This window comes from Macrotis lagotis, chromosome 5 (genome assembly GCF_037893015.1).
Source record: "Macrotis lagotis isolate mMagLag1 chromosome 5, bilby.v1.9.chrom.fasta, whole genome shotgun sequence".
In the NCBI taxonomy this organism is placed as follows: domain Eukaryota; kingdom Metazoa; phylum Chordata; class Mammalia; order Peramelemorphia; family Peramelidae; genus Macrotis; species Macrotis lagotis.
The window spans coordinates 68,367,391-68,388,214 of NC_133662.1; the positions used below are offsets into that span (position 1 = coordinate 68,367,391).

The 20,824-nt window shown below is 38.6% G+C and overlaps 1 long non-coding RNA gene and 1 pseudogene across 1 annotated transcript in view; one reads left to right on the plus strand and one right to left on the minus strand.

Annotated features, from left to right (window-relative positions):
- The window catches only part of LOC141489747 (uncharacterized), a 47,026-nt gene that overhangs the window by 1,692 nt on the left and 24,510 nt on the right, over positions 1 to 20,824 (minus strand). Inside the window, exon 2 of the long non-coding RNA XR_012468976.1 lies at positions 9,817 to 9,882. This is a non-coding gene — a long non-coding RNA (uncharacterized LOC141489747). The remainder of the gene's footprint in view (positions 1 to 9,816; positions 9,883 to 20,824) is intronic.
- On the plus strand, positions 18,833 to 19,583 carry LOC141489746 (triosephosphate isomerase pseudogene; annotated as a pseudogene).

Here is a 20,824-nt window from a genome sequence, read left to right on the forward strand (position 1 = left end):
TAGTTGCTATTTTTCCTACAGTTTTCTTGGTAGTTTGATTGGTATGGCACTGAAAAAATAAATTTGAGTAGAATTGTCATTTTTTATATTAGTTTGACGCAATCATGAGCAATTGGTGTTTTTCCAGTTGTTTAGAGGGAGAAGTGCTTTGTAAATTTATTCATATAGTTTCTGGATTTGTCTTGGGAGGTAGATTCCCAAGTATTTGATGTTGTACAGTTATTTAAAAATGGAAATCCTCTTTCTAACTTTGCCTGTGTGTTTTATTATGAGCTTATTTTATATTCTGCAACTTTGTTGAAATTGTTCATTGTTTAAAGTAGTTTTTAAATTATTTTCTAGGGTTCTCCAACTATATCATCATATCATCTAGAAAGAATGAAAATTTTGCTTCTTCATTGCCAATTATAATTCTTTCAATTTCGTTTTCTTCTCTTATTGAAAAAGCTAACTTTTCTAATTCTATACTGGATGTAGTAATGGTATAATAATGGTGATAATGAGCATCCTTCTTTCATCCCTGATCTTATTGAAAATGTTCCTAATTTATTCGCTCTTTCCAAATCCATTTCTCCCAAGGATTCCCTATTATATCTGGTAATCTGAGCCTTAATCTAGCATTAAAGTCACCTTTAAGTCACTTGTCATCTTTTGGTATACTGATTTAAGGGTCTACAGGTCTTCATAAAATTTTTCTTTAACTGAAACTGTGTTCATCATGGTGGGAGCATGGGCAATGATGATAGTGGCATGGCATCTACCTGAAAGAGGCAATCTCATCAACATGAGCCTGTCATTCACTCCTTTTGGTAGGTATTCAAGAATGTTGACTAGATTAGTTTGATTGACCTACCCCAGCTTCACGGTTTTCCCTTTCACTATGACCACTCCAGAAAATATTCCAGCTCTGACTTCAGTAAACTGACCTTCATTTGCCAGACTTATTTCACTTAGAGCTGCAATTTGTATACCATACATGCTGAATTCTCTCTCAAGAGAAGCTGTTCATCTTTCAAGTCTTTTGGATCTTATGTTCTCTATGAGTGTGTGCATGTTCCATGTATCGATGGTGAGTGGAATCTTCTTTGAAGAAGTTTTGTAGATTTTTTGTTTCTTGACTACACTGGGGGATTGTCATAGTAATCAGACCAGTATTGGGTAAGCAGACAGTTTTTAGGGTATTTTTTCTAGCCCCTTCTTCAAATCAGGAGGCAAACAGTGCAAAACTTAAAAAAGCTGCTCAGTCATCCAGGGGACTGCTGAATCCCTCTGCTGCTTTCAGTGGAGAAACACCACTATGCCCCTAGGCCACCTGTGTGCAGGGTTATGGCTACAACTCTCAGTGTATTCACACCTGATGCTTCATCAGTTGCTTTTTTCACCACAGGATTTTGATGGTTATGAGTGATGTATTTTGTTGACTATGTAAATTAGATTTAAGTGAGGTACAGCTGCTCAAAGTTGTCTGACTCATTCTTTCAAATTCTTCATGTTCTAGCATAGCAAGACAAAGTCAAGATAACAGGCTTTGGATACAGTGGATGACCTTGGTCATCCACTTCAATGTCTAACCAAGCTCTGAGGGCTCCACAGTACCTACTTCAACAGGGTTCAAGGACAGTGGAATGAATTATTCTCTTCCACACATTTAACCAGTGGAAGCCTTCACATGCTTGAGGTAGACAGCCCCCACTACACAATGATGCATCTGAGACTCCCTCAGTTACTCTCAACCAGGTTTAACCTTCTTGACAAAATGATTAACTGGGGTGTGGCCACTAAACAAGCTACAACTTCTTGGAGCCACAGCTGAGAATTAGGTGGCTCAGATGAACATCAAAGGTGGAAAGCAGCCCTAAAGAGGGCTTGGCAGTCCTCACACCAAGATACTAGTCTTCCTCAAACAAATCCTATAACCAGCATCAAAAGTGAAGTTAAAGCAAAGCTTCAAGAGCAGCAGGACTCTTGGTTTAGTAAAAAGGCAAATGAAATTCAATTTTATGAAGATAGAAACAAGCCAAGAATTTTTTTTAGGAAAATCTTTTTTATTTCACTTTTTAATTCTCATTTTGTACAAATTGTTTCTACATTAATAAAATATTCTTGTTTAAGAGTAAACAAAATACCCCTCCCCCCATAAATATAGACTTTCTTGGGCGATAAAGTAAAGGAGAGAGAAAAAAATTAAACTAAAAAAGATAATACTAATAATTGTAGGTATGGCCAGGTGGCAAAATGGATGAAGCACCAGCCCTGGAGCCACAAGCACTGGAGCCCACATGCAGTCCCATAGACCCAACAATCACCCAGCCATGTGACATGAAAGCAATCCGATCACCACTGCCCTGCAAAAACCAAAAAGAAGAAAAAAAAGACCCAAAATAAAATAAAATAAAATAGTAATAATCGTAGGGGTGGCTGGATGGCAGACAGAGCATTGGCCCTTGAGCCAGGAGCACCTGGGTCCAAATCTGGCCTCAGACACCCAAAGATCATCCCAGAAAGGCCAGCCAGCCCTATTTCCCTGCACTCTCCCCCAAATAACAATAATAAAAAATGTGCTTCAGTCTTTGTTCAAACACCAACAACTCTGTCATGTGTGGATCGCATTCTTTAAGGTAAGTCCATCGCAAAAGTTACTTCCATATTTTTCCAACATTGCCATTGCTGATCGCAACTCGCTCCTTTCTTATTTCTCCACTACCATGTACTATATTTTCTCTCTCCTTTCACTCTGACTCTGCTGTAGAGTAGCTGTGTGGCACAGCAGACAGATCCCTGGTCTTGGGGCCAAGAAGCCCTGAGCTCCCATACCACCCCTTAGGTCCAGAATCCACCTGGTCCTACGGTCCCGGACAGGCCTTCCAATCCCAGCCCCCTGCAAGAAGTAAAAAAAGAAAATGTGTTATATCTGACCACTCTCCCCACCATGGTCCATCCTCTCCTCCTTTATTCACATCCCCACCCATTCCCCCTGCTCCCCCCTCCTTCTTACTCCAGATGTCTATACCCCCAATAAGTATGTATATATATATATATATATATATATATATATATATATATATATATGCTCTTTCCTCTCCTAGCCACCTCTAATGAGAGCAAAGGTTCCCTCATTCCCCCTTGCCATTCCCCTTCCATATCATTGCAATAGCTCATTGTAATAAAAACAAATCTTATTATATGAAATATCTTGGCCTATTCCCCCTCTCCTTTTTCTATCTCCCATTACATTCTCCTTTTTTTCTATTGACTCCATTTTTACACCATATTTTATCTTCGAATTCAGGTTTCTGCTGTTCTTCAACTATAAAAGCTACCTCTACCTGCTCTATTAACTGAGAAGGTTCATATGAGTATTATCAGTGTCATTTTTCTATGCAGGAATACATGCAGTTCATCATCAAGTCCCTCATACTTTCCCCCTCTCCTCCAATCTCCATGCTTCACTCAGGTCCTGCATCTGAAGATCAAACCTTCTGTTCAGCTCTGGCCATTCCAAAAGGAACATTTGAAATTCCCCTGGTTCATTGAAAGTCCATATTTTTCCCTGGAACAGGACATTCAGCCTTGCCGGGTAGTTCATTCCTGGCTGCCTTCTAAGCCCATTTGCCTTGCAGTATATTATATTCCAAGCCCTATGACTTCCAAGGTAGTTGCTGCTAAGTCCTGAGTGATCCTGACTGCAGCTCCATGATATTTGAACTGTGTCCTTCTGGCTGCTTGTAATATTTTCTCTTTCATTTGGGAGTTCTGGAACTTGGCTATAATAATCCTAGGGGTTAGTTTTTGGGGATCTCTTTTCTCGGGGGGGGGGATCAGTGGATTCTCTCCATTTCTATTTTTGCCTCTGCTTCTAGAATATCAGGGCAATTTTCCTGTAGTAATTCTTTGAAAATGATGTCAAGGCTCTTTTCCTGATAATGACTTTCAAGTATTCCAATAATTTTTAAATTATCTTTTCTAAGTCTGTTTTCCATATCAGTTGTTTTTTCAATGAGATATTTCACATTTTCTTCTAATTTTTCATTTTTTTGGTTTTGAAGTATTGATTCCTGATTTCTGGTAAATTTATCAATCTCCCTGAATTCTATTCTTTGTCTGAAGGATTTGTTCTCCTCAGAGAGTTTTCTTATCTCTTTTTCCATCTGGCCAATTTTGCTTTTTAAAGCATTCTTCTCCTCAATAACTTTTTTAACTGTTTTATCCATTTGACCTAAGTTGTTTTTTAACATGCTATTTTCTTCAGCATTTTTTGGATTTCCTTGACTAAGCTGCTGACTTCATTTTCATGTGTTTCCTGCATCTCTCTCCTTTCTTTTCCCAGTTTTTCTTCCAACTCCCTCACTTGATTTTCAAAGTCTTTTTTGAGCTCTATCATAGCCTGAGCCCAATTTCTGTTTTTCTTGGAGTCTTTAGATGTAGGAGCTTGTGCTTCCTCATCTTCAGACTGAGTATTTTGATCCTTCTTGGGCTCATATGCAAAATATTTCTCAATAGTCTTCCTCTTATTTCTCTGCTTGCTCATTTTCCCAGCCTGGGCCTGGTTTTGGGGGTGCTTCCTGAGCTTTTGGGACACTTCCACAAGGGTCTCAGTGTGTGAGGCTCTGTCCTCCCTCCTTGTCTGTGAATAACCATAAGAGCCCCCCTCTGCCACATGGCTGAAGTGGAGGGTGCCTGCTGTTCTATGGGGGCCTAGACTGCAATCAGGATCTGAATGTGGTCAGAACCCCAGAGTCCTCTTCCAGGGACAGAAGACAGAGCTCTGCAGTCCCTTTTTACCCCCTCCCTCAGCTCAATGGGCTCATGCCCTGGAGGCTCCTGCTTACAGGCTCCACCTTCTTCTGTTTCCAGATCTGGGCTGTGGAAAGACCAAGCTGCTGGCTATGTGCCCTGAGGGCTGGGCTTCATGTGCTCCCTCTATCACATGCTCTCTCTGGCAGAGGTCCCCCGCTGTTCCCCCACTTTGTGCCAGGTGCTCCCCAGGGTGTAGCTCAAGAGACTCCCTGCTGCTGTGCTCCCAGTGCCCTGGGGCTGCCTCCAGGATGCTGAAGTTCTTTCACTCTGACATGGCAGGTCACCCCTCTGGCGGGCCACCCTTCCGACCCCAGGGAATACAGTCTTTCTGCTCTTTTCCAGGTTACCTTGAATAGGAGAACTGCCTCACTGGGTCCCTTTGTGGGTTCTGTCTCTTGAAAGTTTAGTTAGAGTCCTTAGTTTCAAGTTTTATCAGAGAGCGCCTAAGACTTGATCGCTTCTTGTCGCCATCTTGGCTCCACCTCCCTAATATAAGCCAAAATGTTTTTATGATGTCTGAAGGCTATTTATGGACCAAGGACATATGGTGCATCTGAACTACTCAGTGCTGATGGATCCACATGGATTATTGATAGGGAAATGATACTACAGAGTTGGGCTGAACATTTCCATAAGGTTCTTAAGAGACACCATCAATCAATACAGAAGCCATTGCACATTTCCCTCAAGTTGGAGTCAATCAGTCCCTACCTAAATTTCCAACTGAAGAAAAGGTTTTGAATGCCATTAGGTTCCTTTCAAGTGGCAAAGGACTTGGTGATGATTGTATTCCAGCTGATATCTACGAGGTGGGGGGGGGGGGGTTCCATTCCTCATCTAAAATCTTACTGAAATTTTACAGATTATATGGCACAACAAAGTTATCGCCAAAAATTCAAGGATGCCTCCAACATCCATCTCTATAAAGGTAAAGGGAATAGATTTCCAATGACAATGAGAGGGGTATTTCTATTTTAGTATTCTTTGGTGAGATTCTTGCCAGAGTATTCAATAGGCTGTTTCTTCACCTAGAAGTTGGTCACCTTCCTGAGAGCCTGTGTGACTTCAGAAAGGGGAGAGGAATTGTCAAAGAGGTGTTTTCTGTCCAACAACTGCCCAAGCCAAGACTAAAGTGGAAGCAGTATTGGTGCATGATGTTCTGTTTGCAGATGATCATGCACTCTAATACAGTCTCTGAATCTGAGCTATAACAAAGTATAGATCAAGTCTCTGCTTTTTTGTGCTAATTTTGATCTAATAATTAACAACAAGAAAACCCAGGTGCTCCATCAGCCAGCACCACACCATCCATATGCAAAACCATCAATTACAGCAAAGGAAGAAGTTTTGAGTACTGTGGACAAGTTCACTTACTTTGTCAGACTCTGAAAGAAAGTATGGGAGAAAAGAGGTATTAGACAGGCAGAGCCAATGTGTTGACCTCATTGCTATATGCCTGTGAAACCTGGAAAGTCTACCAGCACCATGTAAGGAAATTGAATCACTTCCATGTAAATTGCCTTAGAAAGATTCTGAAGATCACCTGGCAATAGAAGATACCAGACACTGAGGTCCTTTCTTGAGCAAAACTGCTTAGCATTCCAACATTACCACAGTGGGCGCAACTACAATGGGTTGGATACATTATTAGAATGCCAGACCTTTGCTTGCCAAAAATAAATAAATAAATAAAAACTATTATATGGAGAATTCACATACAGCAAGCACTCACAAGGGGGTCAGAAAAAAATGATAATATCCTGAAGGTTTCATTGTAGAACTTTAGAATTGATTTACAGTATGGGAGACACTGTCACAGAACTGCCCAACATAGTGTGTCCTCAACAGTGAGGGTGCTGCATTATATGATGCATGCAGAATTGAAGCAGCTCAAAGAAAAAGTGACATCCATAAGTTTAAAGGATTCACTCCAGGTGTTCATATGGATTATTTGTGTCCAATCTGTGATAGAGCACTTGGAGACTGTATTGGTCTGATCAACCACAGTTGGACACATTATAATATGTCTCATATATAGTGATGCCATTTTGATCTTCTTCATTAACAAAAGACAAAAAACCAACCAAAAAACCAACCAACCAACCAACCAACCAACCAACCAACCAACCAACCAATCATCTTGGAAATAGCAATAGCTGTGGAATTGCTGGGTGAAAGGGTACAGGTAGATTAATAATGCTTTCGGCATTCACTCTCAAAAATGAAATTGATCTGGGGCAGCTAGGTGGCACAGTGGATAGAGCACCAGATCTGGAATCAGGAGGACCTGAGTTCAAATTTGGCCTCAGACACTTAATGGTTACCTAGCTGTGTGACCTTGGGCAAGTCACTTAACCTCAATGCCTTGCAAAAACCAAAAAAAATGGAATTGATCAATTCACAAGTTCACCAACTGTGAATAATAAGTATCTCAATTTTTTATAAACCCTTAAACATTTGTCACTTTTGTCTTCCAACATTTTAGTCAATATGTAAAATGATATTGTAAAGTTGTTTTAATTTGTACTTCTCTAATCAATAATGATCTTGTTAATTCTTTTCATGTAATTATAAATTGTTTTCATTTCTTCATTGGAAAACTGCCTACTGACATTCATTTATCAATAGAGGAATGACTCATATTCCAATAGATTTGATAAAGTACTTTGTATATTTTATATATGATACCTAGATCTGAGAAAATATCTACCAAAAATATTATCTGAATTTTCTACCTTCCTTCTGATCTTGGCTACATTTGAATTATTTGTATAGCAACTGTTTAATGTTTTCAAAATCATCCATTTTATACATCACTATCCTCTCTAACTTCTTTTTTCATAAAATGTTGGACTACTCATATGTCTGCTAAGTCATGTTTCATGTTTTTCACATTATCTTGCAATATGTCTGTATAGATCTAGATCTTATATCCATTTTGAACTTACCTTGGTAAATGGTGAGAGATATTGGTCGAAGCCCAATTTATGCCATATTACTTTGATGTTTTTCCAACAATTTTTTCCCAAAAAAGTGGATTTTTAACCCAAAAATGGAAGGCATTTCAGTTGTCACTTGCAAGATTACTATATTTATTTGTTACTGAAAATTTTATATCTATTCTGTTCCATTGATTTACCTTTCAATTTCATAACCAATAGCAGGTAGCTTTCATAAATCCATTATAGCACAGCTTAAAATTTGATATTGCTAAAACTTCTTCCTTTGTGTTTTTTTTACAGCTTGCTTTTTGCTCTTAATTTATTTGTTCTCAAAAATGAATTTTGTTAGTTTGACTAATTCAGAAAATTAATTTTTTGGTAATTTAATTGGGATTACATTGAACATATAATTTAATTAAGATAAAAGTTTCCTTTTTATTATATTGGACCTGCGTACAAATAAAAAATTAAAACCCCCAAATATTTTTGGAGAATTATTTAAATAATATAAATTTAAATCAATTTCAAATATGGTTTTCTTTTTATAAAATGTTTTAATAATTGTCTTTATATAAGTCTTGGGTTTGTTGTAACAGGTGTGTGTACAGGTATTTTATACATATTTTATACATATCTGCCTTAGAAAGAAAGAATAACAGAGAATTTTAATAAACTATTTTCAAAGTATAGGTATTCATATAAGTAACACAAATTATGCCAAAATTATACATTTCTATATTCTTTTCTATTTTGATAGGGATTTGACAAGTTAATAGCTCATCCTTATCTGAACATAAGAAAAGCTATTTTAAGATTAAAAAAATTGGATCTCCCAGATATTAAGTGCCATGCTCAAGCACACACAAGCAGAGTCCTGACTCAAGGAATTTTTTTTTATTTCAAAGACATATTTTCCCTCATGAAGACAAGTGCTAAGTAAAAATCTCTGGGTGGGCTTTTATTTATTTGACACAGATTGGAGTTAATTCCTTGTGAGGAATCTCTCTAATAGTGTAGTATTAGAAAATTATTCTGATAGGTAAAAACTGAAGTGACTTTTCAGGGTCACTCAATTATTGTCTGTTACAAACAAAATTTGATGTCAAAACCAATTCTTTATATGCCTCAAGCTCTGTCTCAAAAATAAACTTAATGTAAGAGTCTTCAAATAAAATATATCTTCTTATAGCTATATTTTATAAGGTAACTGATTACTAATTTTACTTCAACATTTAAAAAAAATCAGAAAGTCACAGACACTTAGGATATCAGACTCATGTTAATCCAGTCTCTATCTATAGCAGATTTCCATCTCAAACATCTGCTACAAGTAGTAAACACACACACACACACACACACACACACACACACACACACACACACACACACACAGACATACTAAAACAAATACACATATAAGGAATCCATCTATATGGTGTTTAAGATCACTGAGCAATGAAGTCAATGTACTTTATGGGCTCTTCTTTTGGAAAAGTTAGACAGATTTTTAATTTTCCTTAAACTTCCTACAAAATTGAGGGAACAAATTAAGATATCTTACTTCTTCCCATCTCATGCCAAGAAGAAAACTGGTGAGGACACGTTCTCCTATGCAAGTGTAGGAAATTAAAATAATTAAATAATTAAAATTAACAAAATATAATAATATAAATATAAACATAAATAAATAAATAATAAGATAAAAAATTAATAATAAATAATGAATAATTAAAATTAAAATTTGTGCTTGCTTAGGAAAATGGGTCCAAGCCAGTTTTCTCTCTTCTTGCTCTTTTTTTAATCATGAGCACAGACTATTAACTGGCAATCCTAAGCAATGGATGCTTTTCCCCTAGAAGTTAATTTTGAGCACCAGACAGCTAGATGGAAGAGAGCTCCTCTGTGAAGAAGATAACCATTTGGTTCTTGTTAACTCCAGAAAGTCTAAAACATCCATGACTAATCTGATGATATTCACCTAAAACGTTTCTCATATCCAAGATAATCATGAAATATCAGTTCAACCATACAAAGGGCCTTTTCATTTGGGAGAAAAAATATAACGAGTGCAATTTACTTGAGATGTTTATGGGACAAGTTACATTTTTTTGGTCTTCAAACTCTTCTCTGTCTTAAGTATCGTCTATGGTAGAGAAAATAAATGAACATAATGTAACTGATAGCTATATTGTTTAATGAGTACCTTTTCTAGAAAGTATCACAATAGCCACATTTGAAAGTTATATATAAATATTTCATGAGAGATTTCTTTAGGCTTACAATGAAATTAGGACAGCAAAAGAAAGGAAGAGAAACCAGAACCAATGTACTCTATTCAAATTCAGATCTATGTGAGTCAAGAGACAGAAATCTAAATACAAATTATCTACCGTCCTAAGTGAGGAGTGGGTGAATGGCACCAAGGAGAAAGGAACAGGCTTTCTGCTCCATATCCCTGGGATTCAGTTAAATTCTAATATCTACACTATTCTAGGTCATGTTTAGGTCACTCAGAATCTCCTTGAAACAGAGAAATCTGCCAAATGCCTAATTTACTTCTCTTTAATAGACGTAGCAGAAAGGGATGGCCTCTAGAATACCCCAGAGAGGGATGATGTATGATCATAGGCAAGTTACTAAACTCCTCTGCAGCTCAGATTACACCTTTCTAATATGGAAATAATAATAATAATAATAATAATAATAATAATAATAATTTTGTTATTTTGAGGATCACAATAATAAACATCTATCTTTTGTAAAACATTATAATTTAAATACTAGCTTTTTATTAGCTTTATGATGATTTAATGATAACTTTATTCTCTTTGTTATCTTTTACAGCCAAACTGTTTGAGAGGCCTCCTTTTCAAGTCTTTTGACTCAAAAAAATTTATGGATATATAGATAACTGACACCCTTGAGGTGCAAAAAGTACTTCTTTTTTCAGCCACACTAATATCCAAAAGTTCCATCATTTATGAGCAAAAAAACACCCTGGATTCTGAACAAATAAAAACAGTAAGTACAAAGTTATGGTGAAAAATTAGAAGAATATGAGGAAAGAAAATGTATCCCAGAAGGGAATATAAATCAACAACTAATTAGAAGCTATTACCTCACAAAACAAATTGATACATGTAGGTATGGATAATTGGCATCAGACTCTACAGAAACAGATAAGAAAATTGGTACTTTTTCTTTTTTTTATTTACTTTTTGCTCTCATTTGTACAACTGTTTTTCTACATTAATAAAATATTTTTGTTTACACGTAAACAAAATACCCCTCCCCCCATGAATATAGATAGACTTGCTTGGATGAAAAAAGTAGAGGGGAGAGAAAAAAATTAAAATTAAAAAAATAAAAGTAATAATTGTAGGTGTGGCCAGGTAGCACAATGGACGAAGCACCAGCCCTGGAGCCATGAGCACCCGAGTCTGTATCCAGCCTCCTAAACCCAACAATCACCCAGCCATGTGACATACAAGCCACCCAATCCCCACTGCCCTGCAAAAACCAAAAAGAAGGAAAAAAAAGACCCAAAATAAAATAAAATAGTAATAATAGTAGGGGTGGCTGGGTGGCAGACAGAGCATTGGCCCTTGAACTAGGAGCACCTGGGTCCAAATCCAGCCCCAGACACCCAAAGATCACCCTGCTATGTGGCCCCAGACAGGCCACCCAGCCCCACTTGCCCTGCACCCTCCCCCAGATAATAATAACACAAAATGTGCTTCAGTCTTTGTTCCAACACCAACAAATCTGTCACGGTTGTATCACATTCTTTATGATAAGTCCATCACAAAGGTTACTTCCATATTTTTCCAATGTTGCTATTGCTAATCGCAACTCCCTCATTTCTTATTTCTCCACTACCATGTACTCTATTTTCTCTCTCCTTTCACTCTGACTCTGCTGTAGGGTAGCTGAGTGGCGCAGCAGACAGATCCCTGGTCCTGGGACCAAGAAGCCCTGAGCTCCCATACCACCCCTTAGGTCCAGAATCCACCTGGTCCTACGGTCCTGGACAAGCCTTCCAATCCCAGCCCCTTGCAAGAAGTAAAAAAGAAAATGTGTTATATCTGACCACTCTCTCCCCATGGAACATCCTCTCCTCCTTTATTCACATCCCCACCCCTTCCCCCTGCTCCCCCCTCCTTCTTACTCCAGATGTCTATACCTCATTGAGTATATTTGCTGTTTCCTCTCCTAGCCATCTCTGATGAGAGCAAAGGTTCCCTCATTCCCCCTTGCCTCCCCCCCTTCCATATCATTGCAATAGCTCATTGTAATAAAAAAAAATCTTATTATGTGAAATATCTTTGACTATTCCCCCTCTCCTTTATCTTTCGCCCATTCCATTTCCCTTTTTTTCTATTGACTACATTTTTACACCATATTTTATCTTCAAATTCAGCTTTCTCCTGTGCTTTAACTATAAAAGCTCCCTCTACCTGCTTTATTAACTGAGAAGGTTCATATGAATATTATCAGTATCATTTTTCTATACATACAGTTCAGCCTCATTAAGTCCCTCATATTTCCCCCCTCTCCTCCAATCTCCATGCTTCACCTGAGTCCTGTATCCAAAGATCAAACCTCTGTTCAGTTCTGGCTATTCCAAAAGGAACATTTGAAATTCCCCTGGTTCGTTGAAAGTCCATCTTTTTCCCTGGAACAGGACATTCAGCCTTGCTGGGTAGTTCATTCTTGGCTGCATTCTAAGCTCTTTTGACTATTGGTATATTGTATTCCAAGCCCTACGAGCTTCCAATGTAGTTGCTGCTAAGTCCTTTGTGATCCTGACTGCAGCTCCATGATATGTGTCCTTCTGGCTGCTTGTAATATTTTCTCTTTGACTTGGGAGTTCGGGAACTTGGCTATAATATTCCTAGGGGTTGGTGTTTTGGGATTTCTTTCTCGGGGGGATCAGTGAATTCTCTCCATTTCTATTTTGCCCTCTGCTTCTAGAATATCAGGGCAATTTTCATGTAGTAATTCTTTGAAAATGATGTCAAGGCTCTTTTCCTGATCATGACTTTCAGATATTCCAATAATTTTTTAGGGTTTTTTTTTTGCAAGGCAAATGGGGTTAAGTGGTTTGCCCAAAGCCACACAGCTAGGTAATTATTAAGTGTCTGAGACCGGATTTGAACCCAGGTACTCCTGACTCCAAGGCTGGTGCTTTATCCACTACGCCACCTAGCCACGCCTCCAATAATTTTAAAATTATCTTTCCTAAGTCTGTTTTCCATATCAGTTGTTTTTTCAATGAGATATTTCACATTTTTTCTAATTTTTCACTTTTTTGGTTTTGAAGTATTTATTCCTGATTTCTGGTAAATTCATCAATCTCCCTGAATTCTATTCTTTGTCTGAAGGATTTGTTTTCCTCAGAGAGTTTTCTTATTTCTTTTTCCATCTGGCCAATTTTGCTTTTTAAAGCATTCTTCTCCTCAATAACTTTTTGAACTGTTTTATCCATTTGACCTAAGCTGGTTTTTAGCATGCTATTCTCTTCAGCATTTTTTTTTTTGGATTTCCTTGACTAAGCTGCTCACTTCATTTTCATGTTTTTCCTGCATCTCTCTCCTTTCTTTCCCAGTTTTTCTTCCAACTCCCTCATTTGATTTTCAAAGTCTTTTTTGAGCTCTGTCATAGCCTGAGCCCAATTTCTGTTTTTCTTGGAGTCTTTAGATGCAGGAGCTTGTGTTTCCTCATCTTCAGACTGAGTATTTTGATCCTTCTTGGGTTCATTTGCAAAATATTTCTCAATAGTCTTCCTCTTATTTCTCTGCTTGCTCATTTTCCCAGCCTGAGCCTGGTTTTGGGGTGCTTCCTGAGCTTTCGGGACACTCCCACAAGGGTCTCAGTGTGTGAAGCTCTGTCCTCCCTCCTGGTCTGTGAATAACTACAAACTCCACCCCCTCTGCCACGGGACGAGGTAGGGGGGCCCTGTTGTTCTATGGGGGGGGCCTAGACCGATCAGGATCTGAATGTGGTCAGAGCCCCCAGAGTCCTGCTCCAGAGGCAGAGGAAAGAGCTCAGCAGTCTCTCTTCACTCCCCTCTCTCAGTTCAATGGGCTCATGCACTGGGGACTCCTGCTTACTGGCTCTGCCTGCTTCTGTTTCCAGGTCTAGGCTGTGGAATGACCAAGCTGCAGGCTGTGTGCCCTGAGGGCTGGGCTCCATGTGCTCGCTCTGTCAGAGCTCCTGTGCTGTTCCCCCACTTTGTGCTCGGTGCTCCCTGGGGTGCAGCTCAGGAGACTCCCCTGCTGCTGTGAGCCGCAGCTCCCAGCACCCTGGGGCTGCCTCCGGGAGGCTGAAGTTCTTTCACTCTGGTGGGCCACCCCCTCTGGCGGGCTGCCCCTCTGACCTGGGGAGCAGAGCCTTTCTTCTCTTTTCCATGTTACCTTGAGTAGGAGAACTGCCTCACTGGGTCCCTTTGTGGGTTCTCTCACTCAAAAGTTTAGTTAGAGTCCTTAGCTTATGAGTTTTGTCAGAGAGCTGCTAAGACTCGATCCCTTCTTGTCACCATCTTGGCTCCACCCCACTCAAGGATGTAATATTCTTGAGGATTTTTTTTTGTTAGGTTTTCACAAGGCATTGGGGTTAAGTGGCTTGCCCAAGGCCACCCAGCTAGGTAATTATTAAGTGTCTCGGTACTTTTTCTAATGAATGAATGAATGAATGAATGAATGAATGAATCAAGAGATTAGTATTTTATCCTTCAAAAACCTGGGTAGCAAAACTCATTTCAAGTGTACAGAGTTTGCAAAAGATTCTTTCATCATGGAAATTGTGAAATGATTTTCCATATATGACCATGTCACACACACTTTCTTCATACTTTGAGTCAACAAACTGAAGTGGCTTCTTATTGCTTCCAGTATCAAATACAAAATGAACTATTTGCGTTCAAAGTTTGTCATAACCTAACTTCTCTTATCCTTCCAGTATTACACCACCTTACTCCAAGATGTGTTCTCTTTGATCCAATGAAGTTGGTATAATGATTTTTCCACTCTGGAACAATACACTCCAACTATTTTGGCTTTGGAAATTTTGTCTGACTTTCCCCCTTTCTGAAATACAAATAATATGACTAATATGAAAATCTCTTTTGCAATCTGACTAAGATGTAGGTATGTTGGCATCTACTTTCTATAGAAAGGTCTTCCAATTGTGAACTATGTCATCAGCTATAAGAGAAGGACAGTTACAATGGAGGAAGAAAATCAGGATCCCAAATTTTTCTAAAAAACATTAAAAATGGGGGCAGCTAGGAGGCACAGTGGATAGAGAACCTGGAGTCAGGAGTAACTGAGTTCAAATCTGGCCTTAGACACTTAATAATTACCTAGCTGTGTGGCTTTGGGCAAGCCACTTAACCCCATTGCCTTGCAAAAACTAAATATATATATAAATATATATATAAATATATATATAAATATATATATATATATATATATATATATATATATATATATATATAAAATGGGGACTTCTGGCATAGTTCTAAAGTCTCCTCATTTATCACCATCTATGATATGAAACAAACCTCTTAACAGAAATTGAATCCACAAAACCCAGAAAGACTGCAATCCAATGGGATGAAACTGGCTATAGACCTACTTGGGAGAAAGACTCTAGTAACTCTCCAGACCTGTAACTCTATTAGATAGAAGATACTGAGCTAGAAGTGATGGATACTCAGAATATTCTATGACTCATATAGAATGATTTCAAAAACATTACCTCCTTAAAAAAGGGGACAGGAAGGAGATGGGAGGAGGGAGGAGATTGAATGGGGTAAATCTCATTACACTAAGAGGTACAAAATACTTATGGTAATAGAGGAGAAAAACAGAGGATATGAGAAACACCTGGAACTTCTCATCAGAATTGGCTTAAATTCAACTTACACACATACTCATTTAACTTAAAAAACAACTAATCTTTCAAGTATTAAAAGAGGAAAGGGGGAAAGGGGGAGGGGGATGGAGAAAGGGAGGGGGAGAGGGGAAAGGGGAACCAACAAAAAGTAAGGGAAGGAAAAAAGGGAAAGAGGAAAGAAAGGAGAAGGGGTAGATATAGGAGGCCAAACACACTAAAGGGGGTGGTATTCAGAAAAAATACTGGAGAATATGGATAAGGGGGAGGGGAAAATATAAAACAAGGAAAGATAGTATGGAGGGCAATAAAGAATTACTAATAATAACTTTCAATGTGAATGGGATTAACTCTCCCTTAAAATGTAAGCGAATAGCAGAGGGGATTAAAAACCAGAATCCTACAGTATGCTGCTTAGAAGAAACTGATTTGAAACAGAGATATATAGAGAGAGAGTAAAGGTAAACGTCTGGAGGAAAATATATTTTGTTTCAGTTAAAGTGAAAAAAACAGGGGTAGCAATCCTTATCTCAGACAAAGCAGCTGCAAAAATAGTGTTAAAAGAGATAATGAAGGAAACTATATACTCCTAAAAGGGACCATAGACAATAAAGTCACTTCAATACTGAATATATGTGCACCCAATGGGATAGCATCCAAATTCTTTGAGGAGAAGCTCAAAGATCTACAGGAAGATATAGGGAGCAAAACTCTACTAGTGGGAGACCTCGAACTCCCACTCTCAGATCTAGATAAATCGAATCATAAAATAAACAAGAAGGAAGTTAAGGAGGTAAATAGATTGTTAGAAAAACTAGATATGGTAGACTTATGGAGGAAATTGAATGGATATAGATATAGAAAGGAATATACCTATTTCTCTATAGTACATGGCATTTATATACAAAATTGACCATGTACTAGGACATAAAAACCTAATGATCAACGGCAGAAAGGCAGAAATAGTGAATACATCTTTCTCAGATCACAATGCAATGAAAGTCATATGCAATATTGGGCCAGGGAGATATAGACCCAGAACCAATTGGAAAATGAATAATCTCATTTTAAAGAATGAGTAGATCAAAAAACAAATTACAGAAAAAAATTAACCATTTTATCCTAGATAATGACAATAATGAAAGAACATACCAAAACCTATGGGATTCACTCACAGTGGCTGTCAGGGGATATATGATATATTTAAATGCTTACATGAATAAATTGGAGGAAGAAGAAATCAATGAATTAAATATGCAACTAAAAAATTTAGAGAAAGAACAAATTCAAAATCTTCAATTAAATACCAAATTAGAAATTCTAAAAATTAAAGGAGAAATGAATCAAAATTGAAAGCAAAAAACTATCAAATTAATAAATAAAACCAAAAGTTGGTTTTATGAAAAAAAACAATAAAATTGATAAACTTCTGGTTAATTTGATTAAAAAAAAGAAGTAAATCAAATTTCTAGTACCATAAACAAAAAAAGGTGAACTCACCACCAATGAGGAGAAAATTAAAGTAATAATTCAAAATTATTTTACCCAAATCAATTTGACTATCTAAGTGAAATGGATGAATATTTACAAAAATATAAGTTGCCCAGGTTAAATGAAGAGGAGGTTAAATACCTAAACAACCCTATCTCAGAAAAAGAAATTCAACAAGCCAACATTGAACTCCCTAAGGAAAAATCTCCAGGGCCTGATGGATTCACAAGTTAATTCCACCAAACATTTAAGGAACAATTGGTTCCAATTCTATATAAAATCTTTGGAAAAATAGTGGAAGATGGAACTGTGCCTCTTTCTATGAAACCAATATGGTGTTGATACCTAAACCAGGAAGAGTTAAAACGGAGAAAGAAAATTATAGACCTATCTCCCTAATGAATACAGATACAAAAATCTTAAATAAAATCTTAGCAAAATGATTACAAGTTATCATCACTGGGATAATACATTATGATCAAGTAGGATTTGTCCCAGGAATACAGGGTTGGTTCAATATTAGGAAAATTGTTATTATAATCAATTATATCAACAAAAAACCTATCAGAAATTATATGATCATATCAATAGATGCTGAAAAAGCTTTTGAGAAAATACAGCACCCATTCCTACTAAAAACACTAGAGAGTGTATGAATAAATGAACTGTTCCTTATAATAATTAGCAGTATCTTTCTGAAACCATCAACAAGCATTACATTCAGTGGGGAGAGGCTAGAGGCATTCCCAATAAGATCAGGGGTGAAACAAGTATGTCCATTATAACTACTACTATTCAATATTGCATTAGTAATGTTAGCTTCAGCAATTAGAAAAGAAAAAGAAATTGAAATCATTAGAACTGGGAAGGAAGAGACAAAACTCTTACTCTTTGAAGATGACATGATGGTATAACTAGAGTATCCCAAGAAATCATCTAAAAAACTAGTGGAAACAATTAGCAATATTAGCAAAGTTGCAGTATATAAAATAAACCCTCCAAAAATCCTCAACTTTTCTGTATATGACTAGCAAGATACATCAGGAAGAGCTAGAAAGAGAAATCCCATTCAAATTAGCCTCAGACAATAAAAAATACCTGGGAGTCTATTTGCCAAGGCAGACTCAGAAACTTTTTGAAAACAATTATAAAACACTTCTCACACAAATTAAATCAGATTTAAATAACTGGGCAAACATCAACTGCTCATGGATAGATAGAGCTAATATAATAAAAATAACAATTCTACCAATACTAAACTATCTGTTTAGTGCCCTACCAATCAAAATTCCAAAAAATTACTTTAATGAGTTAGAAAAATTGTAAGTAAATTCATATGGAGAAATAAAAAGTCAAGAAAAACAAGTGCAAAAGAAGGGGACTTACCCTGCCTAATCTAAAATTATATATAAAGCATCAGTTATCAAAACTGTCTAGTATTGGAGAAGAAATAAAGTGGTGGACCAGTAGAATAGACTAGGTGCAATAGCAGGAATCGATTATAGTAATCTGCTATTTGATAAATCCAAAGAGTCCAGCTATTGGGATAAAAGGCCTCTCTTTGATAAAAACTATTAGGAGTATTGGAAGTTAGTATGGAAGAAACCTAGATTAGAACAACACCTCAGCTGACCTTCACTCTCCTCTGAGCCGCTGCTTCCCCATGGAGGCTCCCAGCAAGTTCTTCCTCGGGGGGCAACTGGAAGATGAATGGGGACAAGAAGGCTCTGGAGGATCTCGTCTCTTCGCTCAACGGGGCCAAGGTACCCGCCAACACCGAAGTGGTATGTGGAGCTCCTTCTATCTACCTTGACTTCGTGTGCCAGAAACTGGATGGAAAATTTGGTGTAGCTGCTCAGAACTGCTACAAAGTGCCCAAGGGAGCTTTCACTGGAGAGATCAGCCCTGCCATGATTAAGGTTCGCGGTGCCAGCTGGGTGATTCTGGGACACTCTGAAAGGAGACACATCTTTGGGGAGTCAGATGAGCTTATTGGGCAGAAGGTGGTCCATGCTCTGTCAGAAGGCCTAGGAGTGATTGCCTGTATTGGTGAGAAGTTGGATGAGAGGGAAGCTGGAATCACTGAGAAGGTTGTCTTTGACCAGACCAAGGCCATTGCAGATAACGTGAAGGACTGGAGCAAAGTCGTTCTAGCCTATGAACCAGTCTGGGCTATTGGTACTGGCAAGACAGCTACTCCTCAGCAGGCTCAGGAGGTACACGAGAAGCTTTGGGGCTGGCTTAAGATCCATGTCTCAGTAAGTGTATCACAGTCCACTAGGATCATTTATGGAGGCTCTGTGACAGGGGCCAACTGTAAGGAGCTTGCCCGCCAGGCTGACGTAAGATGGCTTCCTGGTGGGTGGAGTGTCCCTTAAACCTAAATTTCTGGACATCATCCAAGCCAAAAACTAAGCTCTTCACGTGGTCCTCCTGAGTCCTATACATACAGAGCTAGGACTAGGCTACACTAGTCTGGTTTACCCCTCCTTTTCCCATGTGATTGTGATTTCAGTACCTCATCCCCTGTGGTCTACACCTTTGTCCATCATGTAGATTGTGTAATGCACTGCTTCTGAGATCCTTCCTCTAATGGACCAGGCCTTTCTCCATTTACTGTAAATTTGAAGGAAGCACATCATGTTTGTGATTTCTTATTGGTTGCTTGGAAAGGGTTTGACTTGGTGTTCTCTGCCCCATAAGGATTGGGTGCTGACAACTGACCTCTACTTCCTGTTTCTCACTCAAGCTAGAATCTTACCTCCAGTGGGCAAGGGCTGGAGGTGGGGCTGAGGAGTGGGAGACAGGTGATGACAAGGGTGAATGCCAGCTTTGTCAATGCCTTATACCAAGGAGGCCCCAGAGATGGGGAACAAAGCATCCCCTGATAGCTGGCCTCTTCACCTGTCAGGCAAACCCTAGTCATCCAAGTTAAAAACTACCACAAAGTTCTAACAATATTCTTATTATCATTTAGAAAAAAAGCAGGCCCTAAGCCAAAATTTTGGCTGAGACACTGGGCCTCAGGTGGAGTTTGTAGTAGAGCAGTCATTGGTAAAGCAAGTACCATTTCATGGCAGGAGGCAAGGGTAGGTCAGAGACCTCACCCAGCCAAACTTCCCCCAATATGTCTCAGGAAGGGAGTGGGGTTCTGCTGTGGGAGAGAAGAGGAAGATGATTACTGAAGGGCAGCCAACTGGAGATCACTGCTGTGCTTGGCTCTTGGTTTCTTTTGCCCAATTTTGTTCTAGGTGATCCGGTCACAGGGGGTCAAAAGGAGGCTGGTGTATTTGGGGGATAGCAAGTATGGTGCCACCTCCGAGTCATTCGGGGCTGGGGGAGTTGAGGGACCACTTTGACTACTGCTTGTGCTTTTTTTTCAAAAAGAGAAACTAGAGGACTCTTCTCACCCTCCCCCCACAATTCAGAGCTCTGTTGCCAGGGTGACCTAGTCCGATCAATAAGCCCGGGCCCTTCCAGCCCACCTTATCAACTAAATCCCCCCATCCACCCAGGTCCGGAACTTCCCTTATTTTTCTGCGACTTTGTGGCACATGGAGCTTTGGCAGGCCTGCCATTAGGTGCCCTCCCCTTGAGACTGCCTCTTGTGGCTTTTAGTCCACCCCACCCGGCTGTGACCAGACTAGCCCGAGCCCAATAAATGAGCACCTCAACCCACCAAAAAAAAAAAAAAAGAA